General features: G+C 34.7%; 1 protein-coding gene across 2 annotated transcripts in view; it reads right to left on the bottom strand.

Annotated features, from left to right (window-relative positions):
• The window catches only part of LOC111060503 (RYamide receptor), a 40403-nt gene extending 27867 nt beyond the window's left edge, over positions 1-12536 (bottom strand). For both annotated transcript variants that reach the window (XM_039421779.1, XM_039421780.1), the window contains exon 1: positions 12455-12536. The gene's annotated coding sequence lies outside the window, so the exon portion shown is untranslated. The remainder of the gene's footprint in view (positions 1-12454) is intronic.
• Between the last annotated feature and the right edge of the window lie 225 nt (positions 12537-12761).

The raw sequence follows: 12761 nt of genomic DNA, 5'->3' as shown, positions 1-12761 counted from the left end.
CTTCGAAAATATTTCAGTGCAGAAAAACATAAATTTTTTCTTCGTTAAATTATTGGCCACGCCGACAAGCGCTTTTAGTTATTAAGAGCCTAAAATTTATTCATATTTAATTTCTAAGAATTTGTAGTTGATTAACTATCCTCCGCTGCCTGAACCACGACCCCGAGCATTTTTAAAAATATTTTATAATTCATTTTTTCACTATTTTTTCAAAACTGTTCAATTTTATCAATTGTAAACTTCTGTCGAATCACGCATGGTATCATGCAAGCACAAGAAAATTTTTAACTATTCTGTTAATGCTAAATTATTATCAACCTGTAAATCAAATCTGAACCTGCACTGTATGATTACATATTTTATTGTAATATATTTCAGTTTTATTAATTCGCTTTCTGAGTTCGATTATTTCTTAAGCCTGTCAATTATTGTGTCTGATACGTTCTATATCATCAAGAACCGATCGAATACGATCATTGGAATAATTGAATTAAGCTGGATATTGGAACAGGTCTAAGTGGATGTAGCGAGTGGGGTCAGATCGAGATATTTATTCTTTGTCCTTACCTGCTCATACATCAGCTTTTATCTGTTACCTACCTCGACTTTGGAGCAAATGCATCAATTGTACAGCAGAGGCAGCCATAGATCATATAAATTCCTACAATAGAGCTTAAAACCCGACAAGACTCTGTTCTCGAAATATATTCTGAACGATATTTGGTTCAAATACCGTATTTTAATCCTTCAGAACTTATTAGAGACACAGTCCCGTAAATTATCTACATCGGGATTTTTGCTCGACCTGTATGATTTTGTATGCTCATTCTTCACAGGTAATAATTTTAAGGTATCCATATTCAGTGTTTAGCGTCCGCTACACTACTTATAAAAATTTCATCATTATACAATCTGTCATTAGAAGAATCAAGGGTGAGCGAGCGTTTAGGCCTCCCGCGATTCCGACAATTGTATTGAGTCTTGTAGTGAGTCAATCAGTCTGGTGTTCACTCAGCGTACTCACACGCCATTGCAAAATTTATAGCCTCTACACCATTGACTCAGTACAAGATTCACCCTACATGTGTGAAGCCGTTAAAAAATGCACCACATGATTTGCCGGCCCAACGTGAGGCTTTTAGATACAGCACTACATGATTTGGCAAATCTCTCTATGTATGTGAAGCCATCAAATACCGCTCCACATGATTTGCCGGCCCAACGTGAGGCATTTAAATACAGCAGTACATCACCCTACGTGTATTGTCCTATCCTTGGAGGTGAGAGTGACTCCCCCAGGAAGAGCTTCACATGATTTGGCGCCCAACGTGGGGCATTTAGATACAGCACTACATGATTTGGCAAATCTCTCTACGTATGTGAAGCCATCAAATACCGCTCCACATGATTTGCCGGCCCAACGTGAGGCATTTAAATACAGCAGTACATCACCCTACGTGTATTGTCCTATCCTTGGAGGTGAGAGTGACTCCCCCAGGAAGAGCTTCACATGATTTGGCGCCCAACAGTGATAGGCATTGAAGAGGTGGATAATCGGCTATGAGGATTATTTAGTTGCTCAGTATACTATAGCGCTGACAACGGGAAAATTTTTTGAAAAATTCATGGTTGTGAATTTTTTCGAATTTAATATTAACTGTTCACTGTTATATAAAATAACAAGAAGTACCATACCCAATTTTTGAACGGAAAAGAAATTTATCGATTGATGAATTTTTAGAGAAAGAATCGAACTCAGAATTTTATTATTGTGTTATTCGAAAATTGGTCATACTATAAGTCATAGGTATAAGAGATATCATAAGAAAGGTGATATTATTTGAAGAATATTAGGTCTATATTGAAACAATTCGTAAAAATTTACAGAAAAGAGGATTGAAGTTATTTACATTTTTAAAAGTTTTTAAAGCATAAAGAGGGAAGTAAAATTAAATCATGGATATATTGCGGAATAATTCAAACAAAACACTGCCCCTTGTATATAAAATTTTGCAAAGAACACTAGCCTATATATTGAATTGCGGCAAGAAATTATAAAAGTAAGATATTTATAATAATAGTAATAATAAATTATAAGAGGCGTACCTGTATTACCGCATAAGTGTTCACTGTGTATCCTGTGTGTTCTTGTCATTTTTATGTTAACGATATTGCTAACTTGACTCATTTTATCACTGAACACATTGCTAAACCACTTTTTCTGTATTTCACTCACTGCGACACTATAACAATTTCTATTGGATTTCTTATTAATTATTTTGTATATCACATCAACACTTTCACGTTTTTTATTCACCACACACGTTCGTCGCATTATTTTCTCACAAACTATGGCAGGAAACGACCAGGTCAATCCAAGTCTGTCGGACACCGAGGACATCTCACCCGATTGTTCGCCGCCATCCGCATCTGCCACCGCATCTGCCGATTTCCATCCAAACGTACTGGATGATTTATCTTCGACACAGGTGGAGGAGAGCTGCATCCTAGTGGAGGATCCATCGGCAGCCCAAGAGCCAGAGGACGAAACATCGGGAGAGCATACGGACGACGACGCCCCAGAAACAGGAACCCCCATTTCTCGCACCGTTGCTCGGATAAAAAACCAGCAGGTGACCGTTAGATGTATGCCCGCTCCCGCACTGGATATGGACGCCTTCCTGGAAGCAATAACCAGTAAGATAGAGAAAGGAAACAAACAAACAAATGAAGCAATAAAACAAAGTTCTTCAGCAACAAAGGAAGAGTTAAAGAAGGAAATCCAAGAAATAAAGAAGGACAACAAGCAAACAAAGGAAGAATTAAAAAAGGAAGTTCAAGAAGTAAAGAAGGTAAACGAACAGGGTTTGGAGAAATTGAGTCAGCGGATGGATGTAGCATTCCGTGACACCGATAAAACCATCAAAAAATTAGCTGAGTGTCTGGATAAATCAATTTTAGAAACGAATAACCGATTGGATAGGATATCCGAAGATATGCATATGGGAAAAATCAACGTCGAAGTCAGCATTAAGAAACATATACATGTGGAGAAGGATACAATAAAGGTGGTTAAAGTCAAACAAGCAAGCGAACATAACACATGTATGGAAAACCAACCCACCGAGAATGTCAGGATTGAAGTCGCGCCGCACCCTGCAGAACGCCGAGAGGGACCAGCCGACATCACCCGCCAGGCCGAGGACGACATCCATCAGGTAGAGGGACAGCCCGTACCACCGCGCGCTGGACACCAGGAGTCCAAGGACGTTGCCCGCCGCGTAGAAGAGCAGCCCGGACCGCCGACCGCCCACATCACCGTCCATCCACCGAGGACAGCGCCTGCAACATATAAACCCAGCATTCATGAAGATAGTCACCTAAACAATAGAAATGAAACAGAAACCCACAACAAATTGAAATCACAACTGAAAATAAAAACCTCTAAATCAAAACAACACACAAGTAAAATAGCAGCTCCACGGAAAAGAAAAATGGTCTCAAGAAAAATTTATCTACATCGCCGTCATGTTAGGCTAAAATCTTACATCACGATTCCTACCGACATGCAAGGAAAAAGGAAGACGATATCCAGAAGAACCTACAACCACCGCAGTCATGTCCGGTTAAAATCAAACAGACTGTACACCGGGCATGCAAAAAAGAAAAAGATTATCTGAAAGAACCCACAGACACCACTGGCATGTGAGGTTTAAAAAGATCGAACTACATGTCACCGGTCAACAAGGAAGGTCAATATTAGCTGAAGAGATCTACCTACTTCGCAGGCACATCCGTTTTAAGCAAAGTTTAGTAAAAACGGATAGTTGCAAATTGGAATGGGAACTTGAAATAAATCAGAAATCAAATTTAGATGGGGGCTTAAGGAAGAAATAATAATCTTTTAATCAACTGGAAGCTACGTTGTGAATTACACAAATTATCAAACTTCTTCATAGTCACAGCCTACCCATTGAATCACATCTTTGCAGACTAGCATCTTTCTACTGCAGCCTAATCATAATCAACATAACCTAAACTTCGCCGCATCTCATCTAATAAACAACAATCCACTTCAAATGAAGAAATTATTATCAACTTTAATAACAGAAGAAAATAAAACTACAAAACAACTCTAAAAATTTACCAACCTGATCAAGCCATCAGTCTCGTGCTACAGTCATCACCAAAACAATCGTCTAATATCATCTGCACAACTGAAAAATAGAAACAAGAATTATAGTATCTACGGAAAATAATTATAAATTAGAAATAACATGAAATTAGCAGTGAATAGGAGGAAAGAAAATAAACAAAGTTTATTTGAAAAAATGTGTAAATCTAACCTTGAAATACAGAATCACTAGAAAAATCTATTCAGAACCAACGCCTGTTCGATAATTTTCTTCGTCCCACCAACCAATGTGTGCGAAATCCTAGAGTCAATGTATAGAATCAAAGCAATATCGTTATTTAATTATTGTAACCTGTTATTTAATGTGGAATTATAAATAAAAAAAAACGCAACCAAAAATATATATTTATGTTAATTTGCACGAAATGCGCATGTTCTGTGTTATATGAATGTATCTCTAAAAAACTCCAAAGAAAATGAAATTCTTACCTTCAAATGTGAAATTTATTACTGTTGCATCAAAAGATCATGAATTGTAATTCAAATTGATAAATATAATCTTGAAGACTTAATATTTGTAACCAGCATTGATAAAAATCAAGAAAGCCATTTCAAGTGTAACCCTGTTTGTACACAACGTACTAAGCGCAAATAAGGAATTGCTCGAGTCAAACGGTAGACGATTGTCAAGTCACCGAAGTAAAATCACACTCTCACCCAATTTATGTAAAAGCCAGAATAAAGAGTCGAAACCTGTAACAACTATGAAAAATGATGAAAATCTATATTTGTTGCAAATACTGTTCGAATCTTAAGAAGTAATATGTGAAATCTTGTATATTTGTTATAGTTATGGGTCTGCTCATAAGCCACCCGTGAATGGAAGTTGTGGAGTTGTTTTAATGAAGGATCCAAAGAGACCTCATTAATTATTGTATTTCGATTGTATCCAATGGAAGGAACAATCAATTATTTATTTTCTCGTAGCCAAAAGTGCACGATATATTGTTTTTAGTGTTAAGTGTTGAGTTTTTGTAGAAGTAAGGAGATGAAATGGTGTATTCATCACAATATCGGATTTTTCAAATAGTCATTGTTTCGACTCGTCTCCCAATTACCTATTTAAAATATCCTGGGGGCTTTTGTGTGATGAATCTTTCAAATACATCTCATGAAAAGAGAGAAAAAATTGTGATTACCTTTTAAAATGAAAGAATTTGCTAAAGGAATAGTTAGCGACCGAGCGATAAAGCTTACTTATCAATAACTGTATATTTGATAAGAGTACCGTTCTGTACTGAATATTTTTCTAGGAAAATTATTCAATAAAATTATAATTATTTTGCAAATAAAGCACAAATTATTTATGAATCGCTCACTGATTTTGAGGTTACACTTTGTTTACTATCGATCAGATGTTTTTAAAACAGTTCGAACGCAGCTGACTGATTCAAAGTATTGTCAAATGTCACGCTGGCTTCACGTAAGATATAATACCATCTCTAAAAATCAAACTATCCATAAAGGATCAAGAATTTCAAATAAAAAAATAAAATGTATGTGTTATCGTTGAAATTATTTATTATTTAAGAAATTATATTATATGTCAGGTCTTATTGTAACTAAATAGGTCATAGCATGAAATTATATTATTGATAAAATGGCAGAAATTAATTATAACAGTCTCAAACCTAATAAAAATTGTACAAGAATATTAATTTATTAATGATTTAATTCAACTGATCCACATGGTAATTAAATCTCTTTGGCAAGCCCAAGCCAATCACAGTGCATAGAAATAGCACCAAGAAGGTGATCGTTTGAAAGCAACACATGTTAATCTATTATCAGACACCAACCCTGCCTTATCAGTTACACTAGCACATGTACATTGTATGAGAGGAACTATGTCCAGAAGATTAAGCAGTTTTAAGAATTACATAAATTAAATTATTATTGTAATTAAAGGAATTGTATTCTACTGCTTGCCACTGACGTCATGTTTACGTCACAAGCGTTCTACCAATGGCAAATTTTTATGCAAATTATTACATTGAGATTCTGAGAAGCAAGGTCTAGCCTAGAAGCTTGGAGAAAGGACAGCACTTCCCTTTTGAAATCCTCACCGTGCAGATCTCTTTTATAGTTACCAAAGACCTATTTGTGAAAATTTCTTGTTCGATTTTAATGTTCTATTTGTGAGCCGATATTTTAGGCCAATTTATTTGTTATTTGTAAATTTCTGTTTTCATCAATCGATAAATTTAAAAGTTTAAAGTAAATTATCCCATAATTAATTCGGTGAAGGAGATATTTAAATTAAAATTCCCCACGTGCTGAAACCGAAGCCTGGATTGCTGCCGATCAAACGATTTTTGATCTAAAGAAAAAAACCACGACCGCCAAGGAAATTCACGTGAGTTATAAGTTTTAAAAGGGGCCCCAATCTACGCTTCGAAAATATTTCAGTGCAGAAAAACATAAATTTTTTCTTTGTTAAATTATTGGCCACGCCGACAAGCGCTTTTAGTTATTAAGAGCCTAAAATTTATTCATATTTAATTTCTAAGAATTTGTAGTTGATTAACTATCCTCCGCTGCCTGAACCACGACCCCGAGCATTTTTAAAAATATTTTATAATTCATTTTTTCACTATTTTTTCAAAACTGTTCAATTTTATCAATTTTCAATTTATTTAATTTTCAATTCAATTTATTAAAAACACACAAAACAAGACAAAACAAAATTACAAAGATTTACGAAACAAATAAAACACAATAAAATGTTACAAATATAAAAAACCATGGACTTAGTGTTTGGGTGTGTTGGAGAAGAGAAAAAAAGAGAGGAAGATACCTAGCCAACTATGGTTTCCCATGTAATAGGCAGGCAAAGAAGAGAAGAGAAGTAATGAGGAAAAAAAGGAAGGGAGAAATGGGGGGAAGGAAGAAAACAGAGGAATAGGTACTCAAAATAAAGGTAAGCGAGTCCACTGAGAAATGAAAAAACTAATGAAAAAAAAAAAAAATGCTGGAGCAGAAATCTCGAGTCATATATCTTAATGGAAGAAGAAATTACTGTATGTCCAGTTTTTTATATCCAGTTTAATATTTCCGCTGATCTTATTGTCCATGAGAAAGTGATTCGGAATGAGGTTTATTATTTTAGTACCTATGTAAATTAATTGCCTCCTTATACATTCAATATTAGTGTTATAGGTTACATATTTGTTAGCAGTGGCTCTTAGATTATAATAATTAAGAGTAGAGTTTATTGTGAGAGGAAAATCGGATCTATATTTTATTAAGTACTCAATTACGGTTTTTATGTATAATTGACGTATAGTCATGACCTCAAAATCACTAAAAACCATATCCGTTGGATAGAGCCTGGGTTTGTTTAATATAGTTTTAATTATCAGTTAAGAACAAGAATTTAATCAGTTAATTGTAAACTTCTGTCGAATCACGCATGGTATCATGCAAGCACAAGAAAATTTTTAACTATTCTGTTAATGCTAAATTATTATCAACCTGTAAATCAAATTCTGAACCTGCACTGTATGATTACATATTTTATTGTAATATATTTCAGTTTTATTAATTCGCTTTCTGAGTTCGATTATTTCTTAAGCCTGTCAATTATTGTGTCTGATACGTTCTATATCATCAAGAACCGATCGAATACGATCATTGGAATAATTGAATTAAGCTGGATATTGGAACAGGTCTAAGTGGATGTAGCGAGTGGGGTCAGATCGAGATATTTATTCTTTGTCCTTACCTGCTCATACATCAGCTTTTATCTGTTACCTACCTCGACTTTGGAGCGAATGCATCAATTGTACAGCAGAGGCAGCCATAGATCATATAAATTCCTACAATAGAGCTTAAAACCCGACAAGACTCTGTTCTCGAAATATATTCTGAACGATATTTGGTTCAAATACCGTATTTTTAATCCTTCAGAACTTATTAGAGACGCAGTCCCGTAAATTAGCTACATCGGGATTTTGCTCGACCTGTATGATTTTGTATGCTCATTCTTCACAGGTAATAATTTTAAGGTATCCGTATTCAGTGTTTAGCGTCCGCTACACTACTTATAAAAATTTCATCATTATACAATCTGTCATTAGAAGAATCAAGGGTGAGCGAGCGTTTAGGCCTCCCGCGATTCCAACAATTGTATTGAGTCTTGTAGTGAGTCAATCAGTCTGGTGTTCACTCAGCGTACTCACACGCCATTGCAAAATTTATAGCCTCTACACCATTGACTCAGTACAAGATTCACCCTACATGTGTGAAGCCGTTAAAAAACGCACCACATGATTTGCCGGCCCAACGTGAGGCATTTAGATACAGCACTACATGATTTGGCAAATCTCTCTACGTATGTGAAGCCATCAAATACCGCTCCACATGATTTGCCGGCCCAACGTGAGGCATTTAAATACAGCAGTACATCACCCTACGTGTATTGTCCTATCCTTGGAGGTGAGAGTGACTCCCCCAGGAAGAGCTTCACAATAAATAACCAGATATAAAAATAACCAGATATAACAATAACCAGATATATGAATATAGAAATCGCTCAATATAATAGGATTCTATCGCTTCTCATAATGGTAGTTCTGTGAACAGTAGACCTCACGCAGTTTTCTCATCCACAAGTATCTGATGTCACCTGTTCTAGTTGATTCAGTTGAATCTTGTCACTTGTCAGCTGATTGATTATTATGAATAATTCTATAGTCTGATTGATCCTATCTTCAAAGTCGATTATATATATATAGTGATATCAGAGTATGGAGGAATTCCTTTTCTTTTCATATTATCCTTTAAATGCGAAATTTCTAAAAACCTTGTGTATACATCGACGCGCAGTTGAAAGAAGAATATTCCTGCCAAATCTCATCGAATTCTATCAACGCGTTTGGCCGTAATCGCGTTACATACAGACAGACAAAAGCAAATCGAGTTGAAACATAGACCTCACTACGTTCGGTCAATTACGAAAAAGATACGTGTTTTCCAACAGGTAGCTCTTATCTGAAGCTCTGTGCTTTTAAGATGCATCGTTAAGTGATCATTGTAGCAATGGGATACTATGCTGAAGTATACCTGCGATTTCCACTTTTTTCTGATAGTGCTCCATATATGGAGTGTCATGAACAGCGAATGCTCAATATAAAGGAATCTGGAATTTTCCAATTTCCCGGCCGACTTCTTTTCAATTCTAAAGTTGTTTTCTCTGCACGTAAACGGGTTTGTGGTCGTTCATTTCTATATCACGAAGCGCCGCACCTTCAGATTCTAACAGCCTGCTCTAAACTCTATGTGTGAGAAATAAATCCATTTCATATGAATTTATTCCTCACTTCCATAATGCTTTGTCAGAGCATGTGCAATGATAAAGGAGGAACCGTGAAAAATACCTTATTTGTGATAAACCCCATTTTCTCACTCTACCTTTACTTTATAGTGAGATTCACGTTATAAAGTCATTGAAAATGAAAGGTAAGCGCTACTGCCACTTCTCATTTTTCACCGCATTCTATAGAAGATAGCTGTTCTTTAACTTATCCCGGTATATGTGATTTGATACTAACTATTGATTGTTGTTATTAATGATCATCTCTTTCGCAAAAATATTCTATCCATAAAGAAAAAAATAATTTTTATTTAATAATAAAATTTCATGATTGGATGAAATATTCGGGTAGTTCATCATATCTCTACAGAACCTACTAACAATTTGACAACGGTGCAGAGTTGAAAATATATAGAGCTAGCTGTTCTGTTTGAGGAGACATGAACCTGTTCAAGAATAGCAAATCAATGTTGATCAGTTGATGACTTAACAACTCAAGTCCAGAGAGTATTATCATAGAGAAACTATAGCATAAGTAGATATCCCATGGTATAGGGAATTTATGTCGCAACTTTTACTGTTATCTCAAGCCGATTACTGTCGATTATTGTCGATTTTCACTGTTTTGTTGGGGTGATAGTGTATGAACGGCACAATTTGAGAGACTACCAGCGTCATAATGCTTCACAGGAAAGAACTACGTGGATCATCAGCTTGAGATAACAGTAAAAGTTGCGACATAAACGCCCTAAACCATGGGATATCTACTGAATGCAATCGTTTCTCTATGGTATTATGTGATTAAATTCTATACTCTCTCCCTGAATTTCACTATATATTAGAATATTGTTTATTTCCAAATGGATAAATACTTGTTCAAAAATTCAAATTTATTTTATCAAATTGAATTTAACTTGTTATTACATTTATATTTTCAGGAAGAAATACCTTGGTTGGGATTAAGTTCTTCAGTATGTTGCCTATACATTAGTTTTACCAATGAAAACTTACATAGAATACATAGGTATATCAAATAAGCCTAGTACATCTGAGTCTCATATTCCACTTTTTGAGACACTGTAGCAACGCTTGATGATCTTATTATAATTATCTATTTCAAAATCCTATTCCATTCATCGAATCCAAAATTAGTTTAATAAACCATATTGATTTTCTATAATCATATTATCATGATACGATTCATGATGAGAACCTACATATAGAACAATACGATTTTTTCAACTGATGAAAAACTTGTAGTTTGTAAGGCGATTATACTAATTAAATCACGATTAAAGCCGAGGCTATGAAAGACCAGATCACTAATGATCACTAATGACCTTATTGATTGCTGAAAAGCTTTTTGTATAGGAAACTACCCCACTTATCTGAACTGTAGTGCATGTTTTTATTGTGAAATGGAAGCTTCCCAGCAATTAGGGCAAAATCATGGTAAAAGAGGTGTATGTCATCCCAATCAATTGCATTAAAAATGGGATAAATATAGGCTATGAATGATGGCCTCTATTCGATTGCCAAAAACACTTGAGACAATGAAAATAATATTTTTTACAGGCAACTGTCTCCATGGGAGAGTGCCGTCAGTGGGATTGCACAAAAAATAATAATAGATCATTTTAATACTATAAGTAACTAGATAATTCAAATGATTGCAGATGAAATAGTACTATAAGTGATTACATAATTCAAATGATTCTAGATGAATGTAATATGAGTAGAAAGCTTGAGTACCTATTAATTATATTGTAGTCTTGTTCATTTTTCTTTGATAATACGAGTATAATAGTTTCCCCGATTCCTAACCAAACACCTACCAGATACCAAGCCATATTATTTCCCAAGAACGCGTTTGTATTCTTGTATTATTTTCATTTCCGGAGAGTTTTATTGAAGAGCATGAATGTGATGAAATTTGATAACTATTCACTTTACTTCTTGTACTAATACAGAGCAACTAATATTCTAATGATTCAATTTCTTTAATTGATGAAAATAAATGGGTATGAGAGAATCATAAGCTGTGAGTGGGGGCCGGTGGCAATACATTGACCATCACTCAACTAGCAGACAATTGTCAGAAAATATTAGGTTGTTGAACCAATTCCATATTCATGTTTAGCTATTCTACATTAATATAATTTATCCAACACTACCCTATTTGACAAAAATATTGAAAGGATTCTGAAATTCAGTTATAATTACTATTGCTTTATAGTATTGTTGATTGATATGGTATTTCTTGGAACATAAATTTCTCAATCTTTTGATTATTGTTGCATTTTCTCAAAACCTTTTCTTACAGAAAAATTCCTATTGGAAATGAACCCTCATATTTATTTTTTTAAATGTGCAAATCATTATTTCAAGTTTATAAAATAGAATTATATTACCCTTTGAAATAAATAAAATAATAGATTAAGGATACCAATTATAATTAATTATTATTTTCATTATTTCGAGGTTGATGTCTGTCACGATTACAAAAATATGAAGAGAGAATATTTTCTTCTGATTTGCAACTTTCAAGCAGGATTCGCACATTCCAGTATCAGTGAACGGACTGTTAAAATATGATTGTCATGAGTTATAATTGGACTATACCCACTAAGCCCAGCCGAGCGAGCATGAATAGTCCAATTAGAACGTATGGGAATAATAATATCACTGTATGAGACACGTTCACTGACACTGATCGATATGTGAGAGTCCAGCACAGCTCCTTTACATTTAAATTTGAATGAAGCAATTTCAATTTGCTTTACACCATTTTTTTCAATTCCAAGTTACAAATATTTACAAATTTTCCACCATTACTATTGATACGATACGACCATAGAGTATAGAATGCAATTTTGAACAATGAATGTACTTTCAGTTGATTATGTGTAAATTTAAATTCTTTGTACATTCTGGATACGACTGACCTTTCTGCTTGTGTGAGCAAAGAATTCATAAGAGCTAGCAGAGCTCCGTTAGACACAGCAAAACGCGGAAAACTGACAAAATTTCACTCAGCACTGGAAAGTTGGCGCATGCGCACTGCTAAGAGCATGCGTTCCTGCATTACTCACTTCGTTCATCTTTTCCACGATGAGATTCATCATCATTATTGACAAGCCGTATCAATATCAATGCATTACCCCCAAAATCAGAACAAAAACATTCTACCCAAATTAATCGAACTTCTGTATGAGATGAGAATTGATAAGGAAGGTTCTTTTTCTCTTTTTG

The sequence above is a fragment of the Nilaparvata lugens genome, chromosome 2 (assembly GCF_014356525.2).
Source record: "Nilaparvata lugens isolate BPH chromosome 2, ASM1435652v1, whole genome shotgun sequence".
Taxonomy (NCBI): domain Eukaryota; kingdom Metazoa; phylum Arthropoda; class Insecta; order Hemiptera; family Delphacidae; genus Nilaparvata; species Nilaparvata lugens.
Note: the sequence above shows the minus strand (reverse complement) of the source record. Positions and strands in the feature narration are given on the sequence as shown.